Consider the following 19,932-nt stretch of genomic DNA (forward strand, 5'->3'; position numbering starts at 1 on the left):
CCGTACCATCATCACTAGCGAGCGAGCGGAGGAAGGGCGGATTACAAAAACGACAAGACAAACATGCCCTGTGTAAACAGAATACTGCGGTCACCGAGCCCAATCAAAAGAAGGCGGCTTATTTTTGTGCCAATGGAAATTACAAAAATTGCGTTTAAAATTTAAGTTAATATTAATTCTACCGTAAATATTTAGCTAATTTGGCTGACGGCAATTCAAAAGTAATAAATAAATCATAAAATAGGAATAAAATTACTTTCTTAGTAGTATCTCAAATTCAGAAGAAGTTTTGAATTTGAAAATATCCGTATTTGCCTAAATTAAACTTTTGTAACGTTCTTTTCAAAACATAAACTATGCATGATCAATGATTACTGGCACTGTATGCTATCATACAGAAAAATAATAGGTACTGTGGCCTTTATGGTTAACAATGAAATATCATTGAAAAATTAATAAAATGTGAAAAATCATTTTTGAGCCAATAGTGTAGTAGGTATTCTTAACCAGAGCATTAGTGATTAATCATAGATTTAATCATGATTAATGAATAATGGGTTATTTAATCATTATTCATTAATCATAATCATACAAAAAATACGATTCAATCTCTCACTCTTGACTATAAGCTAACGTATGTACGTAGTTAATGTATTTATTTTAAGATAGCGGTCATTGGGGTGTCTATTTTACCTGTTGACAATAAATCATAATAATAATAATAATTAATCACTAGTTGTTAATCATAGATATTTACATTTAATCATTAATCACTAATCATATTCATGACTGTTTTGAGTTTATTCATTAATCATCAATTTTAATCATTCAATGCATCGCTTTTATTCATTACTAGCTTTATGTACCCGGCCTTGCTCGGAATTGCCAGTTTGATTCGCAGTTTTTTTCACAATCGGAAAATGAATAAACCAATTGGTCAACAGGATAATTGCGTTTTCTTATCGATACTTCATCATTTGATCAAAAGAAGACAGATTTCATTTGAAAACATTGACTGATTTTGAAGAAGGGAGCAAACCCATAATCGCCATATTCCGGGCAAACGTCTATTTCTAAAGAAGGAAAAACATCCACCGATGCCTTATTCCGGGCAAACGTCTATTTTTAAAGAAGGGATCACATTCACCATCCAGAAGGAAACACATTAATCATTGCTTTTCACGTTGGGCAAACCATGATTTCGATAAATGGTTGAATTGATCGATAACTAAACAATACAATAATGGGTTCAGAAGTTAGGCTGGAGCATACACACAAACATACAAACATTGAGTTTTATATATCTCGGCAACTTATTCAAAACGACGTATGTGATTTTGTAAACAAAGATGCATACGTCGATTTGTCAATATGATGACACTCCCACGCAAACCAACACAACGAACATGTAGCCGAAACCTTCCCTACCTGTATGTGGCGATAGTTTGCGTGGAGTGCTATCAGATTGCAGAAATCAACGTTTAAATTTTTGTTTACAAAATCACATACGTCACATACGTTGAATAAGTATCCGAGATATATAGATAGCTAATAGCTATATGTATCCGGCTTTGCTAGGGACTGAAAAGTAAATTATAGAATTAAAATGTCCAATGCTGTAGCACGAAACCCACAGAGGTAGATCTACCGGTCATAGAATTGAACCTTTGTATCAATATATTTTTATATCTTTGTTTGGCCCTTCCACCTTTTCAATAAACATCTTCCAAAAATAGAGAATAAGTGTACCAAATCTGGTTGAAATTTATCCTGGGAGTTACACTGAATTGCTCATTTTTAAAGACAACCCCTTCCCCATAACTTCCCTTTTTCCAAAATGACCCTCCACCTTCTTTGTTATCTTCTCCTTAGGATAGAAAATGTGTGCACCAAATTTGGCTGAAATCGGTCCTGGGAGTTGGGTGTTACACTGAATTGCTCTTTTCTAAAGACAACCCTTCCCCTTACCCTCCCCTTTTCCCAATGATCATCCCACCCTTTGTTATTTTCTCCTTAGGATAGAGAATGTGTGTACCAAATTTGGATGAAAGCGGTCCAGGGGTTCAAAAGAAACACTGAATTGCCTGTTTTCTGAACAATACCCTCCCCCAGACCCCTCCTCTTTTCCCAAATTACACTTCCATGTGATCGACTTCTCTTAGTGAATATGTGTACAATATTTGGTTGATATGGGTACTGGAAGTTGGGAGTAACACTGAATTGCTCGTTTTATAAAGACAACCCTCCCCCCATACCCTCCCTCTTTTTACAATGACCGCCCCACCCCTTTGTTATCTTTTTCTTTAGGGTAGAGAATGTGTATCAAATTTGGTTGAAATCGGTGCAGGGGTTCAGAATTTACTCTAAATTACCCGTTTTCTGAACAATACCCTCCCTCCAGACCCCCCCCTTTCCCAAAATCTCTCATATGATTGTTTCCTTATAGTGAATATGTGTACAAAATTTGGTTGAAATCGGTCCTGGGAGATGAAAGTTACACATAATTGTTCGTTTTCTAAACAAAACCCCTCCCCCCTTCTTAAATGACCCTCCCACCCCCTTTGTTAACTTCCCCTGAGGATAGAGAACGTGTGTACCAAATTTGGGTGGATTCGGCCAAGTGGTTCAGAAGTAGTTAGCGAACATACATACATAGATTGGTTTTTATATATATAGATTCTTCAATCAAAGTCATACAATTTTTGTACTTTTGAAAACATAATTTGGTAGAAAGGTTACATGATTATTGATCACTATGCAAATCATTTAATTTGATTATCCATAATCATTAATCATTAATCATATTGAACGTTAATCATTAATCATACACATTTTGTGTCGACATTTAATCACGATCGGTAATCGTTAATCATACTCCAAACATTTTATTCATTAATCATAATCGTTATTCATTGTCAAAAATTAATTTAATCGTTAATCATAATCATTTATCATTGTCAAAAATGAATAAATCATTAATCATAATCTTTTATCATAGAGTTAAATGATTTAATCATAACGAATTTAATCATTCATTGGAAGCTTTATTCATTAACGCTCTGTTCTTAACCGTAAGTCAGTGTTTGTTGAAATAGTAATACATTTCTCGTCGCGACTGACTTATCCAAACTGTTATTCAAACTTTAAGAATACATTTACATTTCAGCATCTATGGTTTTACTCGAAAGCTCGATGTCCACCGAAGCCTGATGCTGTGGTCTATTGAAAAGATGAGCATGCGGATGTTTCAGCACTTTAAAATTACACCCCATAAATCAAACGCATGGTTATAATAAATTTCTCAGCAATATTTAAAAAAAAGGATTCAATCGATGGCAAGCACCTCAGGATGAATTTGTTGGTCATCGTTGGCCTAATTTTCCTTGATGCTGATATCATCAATCTTGAGAAAAAAAGTATAGATAAATTAATTTAATTTAAAGGGCTTTAAGCGCTTATTCCTCGTCGAGCAACTGACAAATCCGTGTTCAATCAAACTAAAACAAAGGGTACAACCCCGAGCAGGAGTGACTACCTCGATAACAGAAATTGGTATGATTTAGCCTTGCATAAGAGGTAAAATGGGGCCCTCCTTAGCCGTGCGGTAAGACGCGCGTCTACAAAGCAAGACCATGCTGAGGGTGGCTGGGTTCGATTCCCGGTGCCGGTCTAGGCAATTTTCAGATTGGAAATTGTCTCGACTTCCCTGGGCATAAAAGTATCATCGTGTAAGCCTCATGATACGAATCCAAAAATGGTAACTTGGCTTAGGAACCTCGCAGTTAAATACATAACTGTGAAGTGCTTAATGAACACTAAGCTGCGAGGCGGCGCTGTCCCAGTGTGGGAATGTAATGCCAATAAGAAGAAGAAGAAGAGGTAAAATACCAAAAAGATAATACCAAAAACTTATATGCAGAATATTTGAGGCATACCATGCTTAGGTATTTCAATACCAAACGAATAATAATTGGTTATGCATTTGGTATTGAAATTCAATTTAATAACAGAGTAAGCCATCCCGAGCAGGAGAAATTGGCTAAATAATACTTAATTCTGTTATTGATACCATACTCTGTTATGAACTAGCCCTGGATAAGAGGTAAAATACCAAAGGAATAATACCAAAAAATAATATGTACAATACTTGAGCCATAACATACTCTGTTATTAAATTAAATGTCAATACCAAATGCTTATGCAAGGCTAGTTCATACCGATTTCTGTTATCGAGCCATGTTCAAAGAAGAAGACAAATTGATAAACTTCGGCACGAGCAACTCACAGAGGAGATCAAGAGTAAAATAATACAGTGAAATTAATTATATTATTTATTAGTTGAAACAATATTTGCCAATGATACTATAAAAATTAGGAATATTCGAATAATACATTAAAAACTGGTTTTAAAGGGATGCTTTAACACTAGGATTGATTCGCTAAAAAAACTTACGCGGATACATTCGTTCAGAAAATCGTTGTAACTAAATTTTCAAATGACTATATCTCAGTGGTTTTTCAACCGATTTTCTCAGTTTTTTTACCAACCTCTTAGCCATCTCTTCTAGTTTCTGGACATTGCAAAATATTGTATCTAGGGGTGTTCAATTTTTCACTAGAGCTGTGGGAGTAAAGCAACGGATTAAGAAAAATGCGATTTTGGAGATATACTTATATTTCATTACCAAAAATGATATCTATTCATATAGTGATGATGAAAATGATAAAATAACACATAAAAGCCATCACCTGGAACATGAGAACACATTTTGAGCATCCCTACTATGCATACGATGATAATTCGGTGCCTTTAGGAACCACTTTATGCTACAGGATGTATGAAGCTTCAGGAAATGTTTTCAAGCATGTTGTCTACTGTGAACTTGTTAAAATAAATGTAAACTACAGTATTGACCCGATTTTGTCAATCCCCGATTTTGTCTACCCCCGATTTTGTCTACCCCCGATTTTATCACGTTTTCGACCCGATTTTGTCACGTCCCGATTTTGTCACGTTTTCGACCCGATTTTGTCACCCCAAAAATTTTTGAAAATTTTGGTCATTTTTTTTATTTTTGTAAATAATACTGCAAACAACGTTGATTTCCATGAAATAACTTTCACCGCTAGTAGTTTATTATGAATGACTTCTGAGTACCTGGGAAGGATTCTATAAGCATTTTCGACAAGAAAAAACTGGTACCGTTCACGCATTTTGCCTTTCCAAGGCATAAAATGATTCATATTTGTGAAATGGAATAAAAAATTTAAATTTTTTTTTACCGATTTTGTCACATACCCTGTTTTATCACCCCAAAATTCACCAGGGGGGTGATAAAATCGGGATATTACTGTATATACGAAACATGTGTGATAATAAATTATGATGTTCTAGGATCTCCAAATTGTCCTGGAGTTTGAATCAAATGGTCAACCGAATCAACCAAGGCTTCCATGATGTCCCATACCGCGGTATCAACCCAATTATGTCCTCCGAGTATTTATCTTCCACTTGCGTCTCAAATCCAGGCATTTGAGATGTTGTAAGATCTTCAAATTGTCCTGAAGTTTGAGTAAAATGGTCTATCGAATCAACCAAGGCATCCATGATGCTCCCAGCCGCAGTATCAACCCAATTATGTCCTCCGAGTATTTGTCTTTCACTTGCGTCTCAAATCCAGGCATTTGAGATGTTGTAAGATCTCCAAATTGTCCTGGAGTTTGAATCAAATGGTCTACCGAATCAACCAAGGCTTCCATGATGTCCCATACCGCGGTATCAACCCAATTATGTCCTCCGAGTATTTATCTTCCATTTGCGTCTCAAATCCAGGCATTTGAGATGTTGTAAGATCTCCAAATTGTCCTGGAGTTTGAATCAAATGGTCTACCGAATCAACCAAGGCTTCCTTGATGTCCCATACCGCGGTATCAACCCAATTATGTCCTCCGAGTATTTATCTCCCACTTGCGTCTCAAATCCAGGCATTTGAAATGTTGTAAGATCTCCAAATTGTCCTGAAGTTTGAGTAAAATGGTCTATCGAATCAACCAAAGCATCCATGATGGCCCCAGCCGCAGTATCAACCCAATTATGTCCTCCGAGTATTTGTCTTTCACTTGCGTCTCAAATCCAGGCATTTGAGATGTTGTAAGATCTCCAAATTGTCCTGAAATTTGAGTTAAATGGTCTATCGAATCAACCAAAGCATCCGTGATGACCCCAGCCGCAGTATCAACCCAATTATGTCCTCCGAGTATTTGTCTTTCACTTGCGTCTCAAATCCAGGCATTTGAGATGTTGTAAGATCTCCAAATTGTCCTGAAGTTTGAGTTAAATGGTCTATCGAATCAACCAAAGCATCCATGATCGCCCCAGCCGCAGTATCAACCCAATTATGTCCTCCGAGTATTTATCTTCCACTTGCGTCTCAAATCCAGGCATTTGAGATGTTATAAGATCTCCAAATTGTCCTGAAGTTTGAGTTAAATGGTCTATCGAATCAACCAAAGCATCCGTGATGACCCCAGCCGCAGTATCAACCCAATTATGTCCTCCGAGTATTTGTCTATCACTTGCGTCTCAAATCCAAACATATGAGATGTTGCAAGATCTCCAAATTTTCCTGGAATTAGAATCAAATGGTCTACCGAATCAACCAAGGCTTCCATGATGTCCCATACCGCGGTATCAACCCAATTATGTCCTCCGAGTATTAATCTTCCATTTGCGTCTCAAATCCAGGCATTTGAGATGTTGTAAGATCTCCAAATTGTCCTGGAGTTTGAATCAAATGGTCTACCGAATCAACCAAGGCTTCCATGATGTCCCATACCGCGGTATCAACCCAATTATGTCCTCCGAGTATTTATCTTCCACTTGCGTCTCAAATCCAGGCATTTGAGATGTTGTAAGATCTCCAAATTGTCCTGAAGTTTGAATGAAATGGTCTACCGTATCAACCAAGGCTTCCATGATGTCCCATACCGCGGTTTCAACCCAATTATGTCCTCCGAGTATTTGTCTTTCACTTGCGTCTCAAATCCAGGCCAGGAGATGTTGTAAGATATCCAAATTGTATTGAAGTGTGAGTAAAATGGTCTATCGAATCAATGAAGGCTTCCATGACGCCTCCTGCCAAGGTATCAACCCAATTATATCTTCCGAGTATTTATATTTCACTTGCGTTTCGAGTCCAGGCATTTGAGATGTTCTAAGAACTCCGAATTGTCCTGGATTTTGAGTAAAATGGTCTATCGAATCAACCAAGGCTTCCATAATGTCTTTAGTCGCAGTATAAACCCTATCATGTCCTCCGAATAATTTTCTTCCACCTGCGTCTCAAATCCAGGCACAGGAGATGTTATAAGATCTTCAAATGGTTCTGGAGTATAAGTAAAATGATCTATTTAATCTACCAAGGCTTTCGTGATGCCCCAGCCGGGGTATCAATCTAGTTATGTCCTCCGAGTATTTATCTTCCATTTATCTTCGTCTCAAATCCAGCCATTTGAGCTGTTGTTAGAGCTCCTAATTGTCCTGCAGTTTGAGTAAAATGGTCTATCGAATCAATCAAGGCTTCCATGATGTCCTCTGCCGCGGTATCACCCCAATTATGTACTCCGAGTGTTTGTCTTCTAATTGCGTCTCAAATCCAGGCATATGAGATGTTGTAGGATCTCCAAATTGTCCTGAAGTTTTAATGAAATGGTCTACCGAATCAACCAAGGCTTCCATGAAGTCACATACCGCGGTTTCAACCCAATTATATCCTCAGAGTATTTATCTTTCACTTGCGTCTCAAATCCAGGCATTTGAGATGTTGTTAGATCTCCAAATTGTCCTGAAGTTTGAGTAAAATGGTCTATCGAATCAACCATGGCTTTCATGATGTCCCCAGACGCGGTTTCAACCCAGTTATGTCCTCCGACTATTTGCATTTCACTTGCACCTCAAATCCAGGCATATGAGATATTGTAAGATCTCCAAATTTTCCTGGAGTATGAGTAAAATGGTCTATCGAATCAACCAAGGTTTCCATGAAGTATCTAGCTTGTCTTTTACTTGCGTCTCAAATCCAGGCGTTTGAGATGTTGTAAGATCTCCAAATTGTCCTGGAGTTTGAGTAAAATGGTCTTTCGAATCAACCAAGGCTTCCGTGAAGTCACCTGCCGCGGTATAAATCCAATAAAGTCTCTACCTTATTTATTTTTCACTTGCGTCTCAAATCCAGGCATTTGAGATGTTGTAAGACCTCCAAATTGTCCTGGATTTTGAGTAAAATGGTCTATCGAATCAAATCTATCGCTTTACGATGCTTCTCTGAATTGTTTTCAATTCCCTCATTTTCTCGATTCAAAAATAAACCAGGTAGTAAGCGATCCTTCCTCTCTTGCGTTTAACCAAGACACCAACCTTTTTGGATTGTTTCACCTCTCTTCATAACTTTTGAAAGTCGACTAGAGTGTGCCAATTACAGAGGGATCACTCTTCTGAACTCGGCGTACACAATTCTGTCGCGTATTCTGTTTAACAGACTGAGACCGCTAGAAGAGTCCTTCGTCAGCGAATACCAGGCAGGTTTTCGTGAGGGTCGATCAACGACGGATCAGATGTTTAGCCTGCGGATGATCATTGATGAATTCCGGGAGTATAATTTGCAGATTTACCAAAGTCCTTGTTGGTGTATCGGGTAACCACCACTCTCCCCTATTTTTGCCGATAATGGACATCAATGTGCTTGCCTATACGTTCAATTCTAGTGTCTTCTTCCGTTTATATCGAGGACGCCATTACTAGGACCTGATTGTACCAATTTGATCAATGATGTAATGTTCTTAAATGTTCTTATAACTGAGGTTTTTAGATTAAAGTTTCATTAAGACAAACATACACTGTCGGATGATTATAATAATAATAATAAACAATAAACATCATAAATAAAGTACAACATCTCATATGCCTGGATTTGTAATGCAAGTAAAAGACAAATACTCGGAGGTCATAATTGGGTTGATAGCGCGGCTGGGGACATCATGAAAGCTTTGGTTGATTCGATAGACCATTTGATTCAAACTCAAGGAAACTGCGACGCAAGTGAAAGAAAAATATTCAGAGGACATAATTGGGTTTATGCCGCGGCTGGGTCTTCATGGAAGACTTGGTTGATTCGTTAGACCATTTGATTCAAACTTCAACACAATTAGGAGATTTTACAACATCTCATATACCTGGATTTGAGACGGAAGTAAAAGACATATACCCGAAGTACATAATTGGGGTGATACCGCGGCAGAGGACATCATGGAAGCCTTGGTTGACTCGATAGACCATTTTACTCAAACTCCAGGACAATTTGGAGATCTTACAACAACTCAAATTCCTGGATTTGCGACGCAAGTTAAAGATAAATACTCGGCGGATATAATTGGGTTGATACTGCGACTGGGGGCATCATGATAGCCTTGGTAGATTCTAAAGAGCATTTTACTTTAAATCCAGGACCATTTGGAGATCTTACAACATCGCCTATGCCTGGATTTGAGACGCAGGTGCAATATAATTACTAGGAGGACATAATAGGGTTTATACTGCGGCTGAGGACATCATGGAAGCCTTAGTTGATTCGATAGATCATTTTACTCAAACTTCAGGACAATTTGGAGATCTTACAACATCTCAAATGCCTGGATTTGAGACGCAAAGTGGAAGATAAATACTCGGAGGACATAATTGGGTTGATACTGCGGTATGGGACATCAAGGAAGCCTTGGTTGATCGGTAGACCATTTGATTCAAACTCCAGGACAATTTGGAGATCTTACAACATCTCATATGTTGGATTTGAGACGCAAGTGAAAGACAAATACTCGGAGGACATAATTGGGTTGATACTGCGGCTGGAGCCATCATGGATGCCTTGGTTGATTCGATAGACCATTTTACTCAAACTTCAGGACAATTTGGAGATCTTACAACATCTCAAATGCCTGGATTTGAGACGCAAGTGGAAGATAAATACTCGGAGGACATAATTGGGTTGATACTGCGGTATGGGACATCATGGAAGCCTTGGTTGATTCGGTAGACCATTTGATTCAAATTCCAGGACAATTTGGAGATCTTACAACATCTCATATGTTTGGATTTGAGACGCAAGTGAAAGACAAATACTCGGAGGACATAATTGGGTTGATACTGCGGCTGGAGCCATCATGGATGCATTGGTTGATTCGATAGACCATTTTACTCAAACTTCAAGCCAATTTGGAGATCTTGCAACATCTCAAATGCCTGGATTTGAGACGCAAGTGAAAGACAAATACTCGGAGGACATAATTGGGTTGATACTGCGGCTGGGAGCATCATGGATGCCTTGGTTGATTCGATAGACCATTTTACTCAAACTTCAGGACAATTTGGAGATCTTACAACATCTCAAGTGCCTGGATTTGAGACGCAAGTGGGAGATAAATACTCGGAGGACATAATTGGGTTGATACCGCGGTATGGGACATCATGGGAGCCTTGGTTGATTCGGTAGACCATTTGATTCAAATTCCAGGACAATTTGGAGATCTTACAACATCTCATATGTTTGGATTTGAGACGCAAGTGATAGACAAATACTCGGAGGACATAATTGGGTTGATACTGCGGCTGGGGTCATCACGGATGCTTTGGTTGATTCGATAGACCATTTAACTCAAACTTCAGGACAATTTGGAGATCTTACAACATCTCAAATGCCTGGATTTGAGACGCAAGTGGAAGATAAATACTCGGAGGACATAATTGGGTTGATACTGCGGTATGGGACATCATGGAAGCCTTGGTTGATTCGGTTGACCATTTGATTCAAACTCCAGGACAATTTGGAGATCCTAGAACATCATAATTTATTATCACACATGTTTCGTATATAGTTTACATTTATTTTAACAAGTTCACAGTAGACAACATGCTTGAAAACATTTCCTGAAGCTTCATACATCCTGTAGCATAAAGTGGTTCCTAAAGGCACCGAATTATCATCGTATGCATAGTAGGGATGCTCAAAATGTGTTCTTATTTTCCAGGTGATGTCTTTTATGTGTTATTTTATCATTTAGTATATCTCCAAAATCGCACTTTTCTAAATCCGTTGCTTTACTCCCACAGCTCTAGTGAAAAATTGAACACCCCTAGATACAATATTTTGCAATGTCCAGAAACTAGAAGAGATGGCTAAGAGGTTGGTGAAAAAACTGAGAAAATCGGTTGAAAAACCACAGAGATATAGTCATTTGAAAATTTAGTTACAACGATTTTCTGAACGAATGAATCCTAGTGTTAAGGGATGTTCACAGAAGCGAAAAATGTCATTAAAGCTGGGCTTAATTGTCCTCAAAATTCCTAGGAAATCTTTTTTATTAATACGTTTGTCAATATCGCCCAGGGAAGATCCATTTAGTACGTAACGAAAAAATCGACAATTTTCTACCCTCCTCCCTATGTCACACTTTTTGTATGGATCATCAAAACTTATTGTATGGAGTGTCACACTTCCTTATACCCTCCCTCCCTCCTATAAGCGTTACGTAATTTATGGATGTTCCCCCATCACAAGTTGGGTTTCATCAAAAAGTGGCCACATCCCCAGGAGATCCAGGTTCTCGGAATGCTGCGGAACACCACTCAGGTATATTAAAAATAGCTCTATTTAACATATCTCGCGTAATCATGAAATTTGACGTATCGTAAAATGGAATTCAGATCATATAACAATTGTCACTTGCCCAGATGCACCAGGTTTCCGTAATGCTGCGGAAGTTGCCCCAGGATCCTTAACACAGGGTCTATTGGGTATATGTTCGAAATAATAAAGTTTGACATGTCGCAAGATGGATTTCGGGTCTCATCAAAAAGTGAACCTTACCCCGGAGGATCCAGGTTCTCAAAATACCGCGGAATTCGAACAACGCTCCTTAGGAAACTTTAAATGAGCTCTACTGATCATGTCAATTTTCACCTAATCCGTTTCATTAAACAAAATGTACAAGTGTGTGCATTGCTTTTGTATGGCAACATTTATTAAGGGAAAAATGAATTTGATAATTTTTTTTTCTTTGAATTCTGTTTTTGTGTCGGGAGTGCTAATGATTTTATTTGTGTTTAGTGTGTTATTAGCGGTTGTATGGTATTTTCCCGGATGTTTCAGCCATGAATATTATAGGAGCGCAACAGCTGGATCATATAGTGGGGTGTACACGAAGGCTGAGCGGAGGTAACCATGGGCTGTGCCGTGTAATTTTTGCCCTTTCGCTGCTTGGTTCGAGCATAATAAGCGGAAGTGTGACTATGGCCCTTCCTGAAGAGCGTCCTGATGCTGGCAGCTGTTTTGACGGAAGACAGCGTACAAACAAACAATATTGGTGAGCACGTTCCTCATACCTTGATATGATTTGTTATATAAAATATGAAAACTAAATACGCACAGGGCATCGTTTGCTGCTATCGCCGCGGATATTGTGGGAGTCCCAGGTATCCGGTTCACGCTTTAGTTAGCAACGGTGGCTCTTCTTGACCTTCTATTCCCTGAGTAGTTAGTGCGAATAAGGGCGTCCTTGTGATGTTTTGCTGCACCTGTTATGAACAGCTAGTACATCCCAATCCCCTACACATCCTGAAGACACTTATCTTGCTTCAGGAGTGAATCCTTTTTATATTACTAGCGTTCTTAACAAAAAGGGCACCATTACGGAGCATGAGATTTGATCAAATTATTCGCAATACTACTTGTCCAACACCCCCGGCTGGGTGAGGGATAGAGGATGAAGCACACACACACACAACATTTATTAAGGGAAAAATGAACCTAATTATTTGTTGGGAAGTACATGTTCTTGGTTAACATATCGAATACTGCCATCAAGAAATCATTTCTGATTCCCGGTCGTCTTCCAAGCGATTCTCACAATCGCCCATAAAAGTCCCTGATGTTCCAGGTTCTCCAAATTGTTCTGGAGTACAGATCAATTGGTCTACCAGGTAAACCGCAGCTAGTATCAAACGGAAATCAACCCAGCGTATCCATACAAGTCCTAAGAGCCCTTGCGTGTTATATGCAGTTCAAATTAGTTCAATGCAGATGTTCCAGGTTCTCCAAATTGTTCTGGAGTACAGATCAATTGGTCTACCAGATCAACCGCAGTTGGTATCAAACCGAAATCAACCCCTTGTGTGTTTCCGGAGGAATTCCTGGAGTAACTTCTAGAGGAAATTCCGGAGGAATTCCTGGAGTAACTTCCGGAGGAAATTCCGGAGTAATTCCTGGAGGAACTTCCGGAGTAATTCCTGGAGGAACTTCCGGAGTAATTCCTGGAGGAACTTCCGGAGGAACTCCTGGAGGAACTTCCGGAGGAACTCCTGGAGGAACTTCCGGAGGAATTCCTGGAGGAACTTCCGGAGGAATTCCTGGAGGAACTTCCGGAGGAATTCCTGGAGGAACTTCCGGAGGAATTCCTGGAGGAACTTCCGGAGGAATTCCTGGAGGAACTTCCGGAGGAATTCCTGGAGGAACTTCCGGAGGAATTCCTGGAGGAACTTCCGGAGGAATTCCTGGAGGAACTTCCGGATGAACTTCCGGAGGAACTTCCGGAGGAATTCCTGGAGGAACTTCCGGAGGAATTCCTGGAGGAACTTCCGGAGGAATTCCAAAAGGAACTTCTGGAGGAATTCCTGGAGGAACTTCCGGAGGAATTCCTGGAGGAACTTCCGGAGGAATTCCTGGAGGAACTTCTGCAGGAATTCCTGGAGGAACTTCCGTGGGAATTCCTGGAGGAACTGTCGAAGCAATTCCTGGAGGAACTGTCGGAGGAATTCCCGGAACTGGATATAATATGCAAAGTTTCTGAGGACTTGTATGGCTTGGCTCGTTTCGTGATTTCGGTTTGATACCAAGGGCTGTTCACCTGGTAGACCAATTGATCTGTACTCCAGAATAATTTGGAGAACCTAGAACATCTGCATTGAACTAATTTGAACTGCATATAACACGCAGGGGCTCTAGGGACTTGTATGGACATGCTGGGTTGATTTCGGTTTGATACAAGGGGTGGTTGGTCTGTTAGACTAATTGATCTGTACTCCAGAACAATTTGGAGAACCTAGAACATCTGCATTAAACTTATTTGAACATGCTAACTTGATTTTCCTTATGAGGTACTTCTGAATTTGTAAATTTTACTCTCATTGAAATAGGTAAATCGAAAATTTGTACATTCTGTATGACAGCATCCGTACTCCATCTGATCCTGCAAAAAAAATGAGCATCGCTAGAAACAAAACAAACTAGCAACCTACATAAAACTAAATGAGTTGGATAAGAAAACCGTGAAACGATTGTGAGAATCGCTTAGAAGACGACCGGGAATCAGATGTTTAAAATCATGATTCCCATGATTCTTGATCGCACTATTCCATATGTTAACCAAGAACATGTACTTCCCAACAAGTAATTAGGTTCAGGTTTCCCTTAAAAGTTGCCATTCAAAAGCAATGTACACACTTGTACATTTTATTTAGTTAAACCAGGGTTGTAAATATTCGGCAGCACTGGATGAAGGTGATGTTTTTTATATCATTTTTTTATTTTCTTCCTGCTTTGAAATCAACCTCACATTCCCGGAGAGGCAGAAAAGTAAACAACAAAACTCACATCACCCACAGCGCCGCGAAGATGAAATTTACCACAGCAAAATGTACACATTCACCCAGCAAATTGAAAAAATTCACCACGCGTTTAAATGGGCCACTCACAGTCATACGGTAAGGCGCGAACTGAGCAGCATGTCAGAGCGACTTGTGAGTGGCTGAATGCGAAATAGAATGGTCGGTGTTGGAAATGATTTTTCGGCTGCACCCAGTCGCACTCACCACGGCAGCGATGAAGGCGACAGCAGATTATACTGAGATCCATGTTTTTCACTGCATTGACTGTGAAATATTTCTACCCTGAGTTAAACAGATTAGGTGCAAATTGCATAAAAAGTTCAAGACGAATCATTGCACAGAAGTACCATGCGTCTCCATATGCTGTTATGCTAATATGCTGCTAAACAGTTTTCAACATCGCTACCTACCGTTTCCCCTGGGAGGCCCATTTTGCCTGAAAAACACTTATGGGGACATACAGATATCGTAATAACTTAGCATTTTACCTTCTATGAATATGCAATCATGCAAACACAAAAATGATGCCATTAGAGGGACGAACCTTCTCCAATTTCGTGACAAAATAATCTCTGTATTGTCCAAATCAATTGACTAACGCCGGTAGCTAGTCGACTTTAGAGGTCGAAAACTACAAATGCCACACATAAGCGTCGCGAATAAAAATTTACTGTCGACCAGTGAATCAAAAACCACTCCATGAAGGCACATATGATAGAGGCGGCTTCTAATTATTTCCATCTGAAACATTTGAATCTTCACTATTTCGTATAAAAATCAGCGCTGGTGTTATAATTATTTTGGGGGATATATAAGTTAGGGGACCACTTTTGGTCAATATATCCTACCTCTCAGCACTGCACAATACTCATAAGCTCCTGTATAACGTTTGAGGCAACTTTTTTAGTAGAAATCTATGTTATCCTCATTCTTGCTTCTGATTACACTGTCTTGTCAATTGTTTGTAATCTCGGTGGATTGAAATCTTTCGGCACGTAACTGAGCATATTTACAGTGCACAAAATTGTGAAATCGATATTATATTATTAGTCTGCGAACGAAAATGTGTTTTTCTTTTTTTTTTCAACAATTTCCTTAACGAACCAGCGATTATAATGAAGTCACATTCATTGTGGTAATCAGGAAATATACATTACATATGTCTTATTCTACAAGAATAAGATGTAGATATGCAAAATCCCCCTACGTCATCTCGTCGGATAAATCAAAATGATGACATCTTCATTCGGTAGTGGGCGAGCACCGTTCAAGTACGCCATCCTCGGCCTCGATTGTAAGTTTACAACAAAAGACAATGATGAAAGCTTTCAAAAAGCAAATGGGATTCCGCAGACCTCAAATCCTTCGAGGGATTTGAGTTTATCTGCTTCTGACGGTTGGTCTTGTCTGCCCTTTCGGCGAAGAGATGCCGTGAGCAATGGCTTGAAACGATGCCAGTTGGCGTATTTAAATAAGATGGAGGGGAGTCTTGTCAGTTTTTTTTATAATACATGAAGTATAAGTAAGTAATAGCTGAGGGGTCTCCAGTAGCCTTGCGAGCAAAGGCGTAGGATTGCCAATCTGGAGATGGCGAGTTCGATTCTCGGTCCGGTCTAGGATGTTTTCGGGTGGAAAACATTTTTGACTCCCTGGGCATAGTGTATCCATTGTACTTGTCACACAAGATACATACTCATGCAACAGCGGGCATAGAAAAGCTTTCAATTAATCACTGAGGAAATGCTTATAGAATACTCTCTTGAAGTTGAAGTTGAGGGCAAGTTCCAGTTGGAATGTAGAGCCATTGAAGGAGAAGAAGAAAAAGAAATAGCTGATTTGGCGGTAAGAAAAAAAAGTAAATTATACTATAATTATAAAATTTAATCATCTTGGATTTCTTTTCTAGCATACGAAGGAGTACCGAAAAGCTACTGAATCATTTGAAAAAAATAAATGCTAAGTAACATGAACGTTCAAACGTTTAATTACCGAAACTTGACCTGAATTCCGGAGCTTCGATTATTTCCAGGGGGCTCAGAGAAATCTCGAGCTCTTTGGTGTGAGGGTGAGTGGCGGGCCGCATAATAAAAAGGAAAATAAGAAAGTTACAAGTTCAAAATGAGAAATGAGAAATTCGAAGTGCGAAAAGAGAAATCCTTTGGAAGGATATGTGGCGGGACCATCACCATCAAGTAAAAAGTGAGAATTTAGAAGTAAGAAGTGCTAAGTGAGAAATGAGAAGTGAGAAGTAAAAAGAGAAAAGTGAGAGGTGAGTAGTAAGAAGTCAAAAAACACTTTTCCAAATTGTTTGATGGGCCGCCCTCTTATATTTATTATTTATTCAGACTAAGGCCGAAGTGGCCTGTGCGGTATATAAGAGTCTTCTCCATTCGGCTCGGTCCATGGCTACACGTCGCCAACCACGCAGTCTACGGAGAGTCCGCAAGTCATCTTCCACCTGATCGATCCACCTTATGCTGTTCTATTTGATGTACTGATGCTCTGGACAAAATTTCGGCCAAATCGATCAATGTTTGGGCGGTGCTCAACCCGTTGGAACCCCACTTATATGGAAAAATGAATGCAGAAACATCCAAAACCAGTGATTTGCAGACGGCACAATTTACGATCAAGAACCATGATACTCATTCTTGTAGAATTTAATACAGAATGTTATGCTGAAAATCGCAAGAAGATTAGAGTTTATTAGGCAAAGATATAAGCATTTTACTGGAGTGTTGTAGGGGTGATTTTTTTTTCTTTTCGAAGGTAAAAGAAACGAAATTTGCTCAAACCCCACTTCAGAGAAATGCTAATAACTTAGCCGGGCAAACTCTAATCTTCTCGCGGTTTTCTGCATAACACTTCATTTCATTTCATTTATTTAGTTTACATCTAGACAGATAACACTGAATCAACAATTTGACGCCACAATACACGGTTCGAGGCCGCATCTCTCCATCCTCGAAAGCGCCCCACGCTCGGCAAGTCGTTTTGTACCTGCCGGATCGGAAGCGAACACCTGGGCGAGCTCGTGGTTCATTCTTCTCCGCCACACACCGTCTTCTTGCACTCCGCCAAAGATGGTCCTAAGCACCCGTCTCTCGAATACTCTGAATACTTGCAAGTCCTTCTCGAGCATTGTCCATGTTTCATGTCCGTAGAGGACAACCGGTCTTATTAGCGTCTTGTACATGACACATTTGGTACGGTTATGAATCTTTTTTGACCGAAGTTTCTTCTTGAGTTCGTAGTAGGCCCGACTTTCACACATGATGCGCCTTCGTATTTCACGACTAACATTGTTATCAGCCGTTAGAAAGGATCCAAGGTAGACGAATTCCTCGACCACCTCGAAGGTATCCCCGTCTATCGTAACACTGTTTCCCAGGCGGGCCCTGTCGCGCTCTGTTCCGCCCACAAGCATGTACTTTGTCTTTGACGCATTCACCACTTTTCTTGCTTCACGTTTCAGGCGGGTGTACAGTTCTGCTACCTTTGCAAATGTTCGGCCGTCAATGTCCATGACATCCGCGAAACAAATAAATTGACTGGATCTGTTGAAAATCGTACCCCGGCTGTTACAGCCGGCTCTCCGCATGACACCTTCTAACGCAATGTTGAACATAAGGCACGAAAGTACATCACTTGGTCCCTGGCGCGATTCGAACGAACTGGAGTGTTCGCCCGAAAACTTCACACAGTTTTGCACACCATCTACCGTTGCTTTGATCAGTCTGGTAAGCTCCCATGGAAGCTGTTCTCGTCCATATTTTCCATAGCTCTACACGGTCTATACCAAGATCAATACACCACTAGGTGTTACAATCTGCCAAATTCACGATTCAGCCATCTTGGATTTTAGTATGGGAGAGCCAGCCGGTTTGTTTATGTTTTGCACCGAAAATGAATTTTTCACCCCCGCCTTCTTCTCGTCCATAAACTGAGCACATTGAAACACCTAGCTGTGTATTCATCAGAGATGCATCTGAACACGAGAACGCGTGTTCGTGTTCAAAAAGTTCTGAACACTGCACACTGTTCAAGAGCACTGACCTAACTTAGCAACTTGTATCCTAGGAAAACAAACTCAAGTGACGGCATGCTACACATTTTTCGGCTAGTAATGGAACACGTGGGCATCTAACGGATATAGATCAAACATGCTCGTATGTTTTTGCATAGTTCCAAAACTAAGGAATCTTAGTTACCATGATCGTTTTGCTTGCGTATCAACCCAGTGCACACTGAACTGTGTTCAGAGTTCAAAACTTAGAACACCAAGGCGCGCTCTTGGCTCATGTTCTGTTCAGGATGCATCTCTGGTATTCATCTTGGTCTATACTGTCGTATGCCGCCTTGAAATCAACGAACAGATGGTGCGTAGGGACCTGGTATTCACGGCATTTGAGAAGGATTTGCCGTACAGTAAACATCTGGTCCGTTGTCGAGCGACCGTCAACGAAGCCGGCTTGATAATTTCCCACGAACTCATTCACTAATGGTGACAGACGTCGGAAGATGATCTGTGATATCACTTTGTAGGTGGCATTAAGGATGATGATCGCTCGAAAGTTCTCACACTCCAGCTTGTCGCCTTTCTTGTAGATGGGGCATATAACCCCTCACTCACTACTCACCTCTCATTCCTCACTTCCATTTCTTAGTACTCAATTCGAATATCTCACTTCGCACTTCACTCAATAAGAAAACAAAAACTATGAATGTGTTCCCTATCTCGATTCCTCCCTAACTCGATGGTCCCTTGAATATCGAGTAAGGGAGAGTTCGCTGTATATAGCAACTACAGAAATATACCCCATTGACTTTCACTTTGGCGATGCCAAGGTCGTCTGGAAACGAGACAATTTCCTGGATAAGAGAACAACCATACCATCGTTTACTTTATGGCCTTCAGCACCGCATCCCCAGAAAAGCTTGCTACGTTTGGGTCCCTTAGATAAGTAAGAGTTGTGACCGTAAGCTTGTAACACACCAGAAGAGGATGGCGTATGTTTTCCGAGCATTCCGGCCATCCCCTAACGCCATAGGTACCTGGCTCCATTAGTCTAGTGTGCCAAAGGACATACAAATTGAACTTATTTTTTAGCAAACAAGCATACGCAACCAACCTTCTTAACTATGAATAACACAGAAAGTATATGAAAAACTTATTTCCGCTTATCTCGATGTTTTCTTTCATACTAAAACTCCATAGT

The 19,932-nt window shown here is 39.9% G+C and overlaps 1 protein-coding gene across 1 annotated transcript in view; it reads left to right on the forward strand.

Annotated features, from left to right (window-relative positions):
• Positions 1 to 19,932, forward strand: part of LOC134211490 (uncharacterized) — a 709,859-nt gene that overhangs the window by 611,066 nt on the left and 78,861 nt on the right. The gene's annotated exons all lie outside the window — the stretch shown is intronic.

Source organism: Armigeres subalbatus, chromosome 2 (assembly GCF_024139115.2).
Source record: "Armigeres subalbatus isolate Guangzhou_Male chromosome 2, GZ_Asu_2, whole genome shotgun sequence".
In the NCBI taxonomy this organism is placed as follows: Eukaryota; Metazoa; Arthropoda; class Insecta; order Diptera; family Culicidae; genus Armigeres; species Armigeres subalbatus.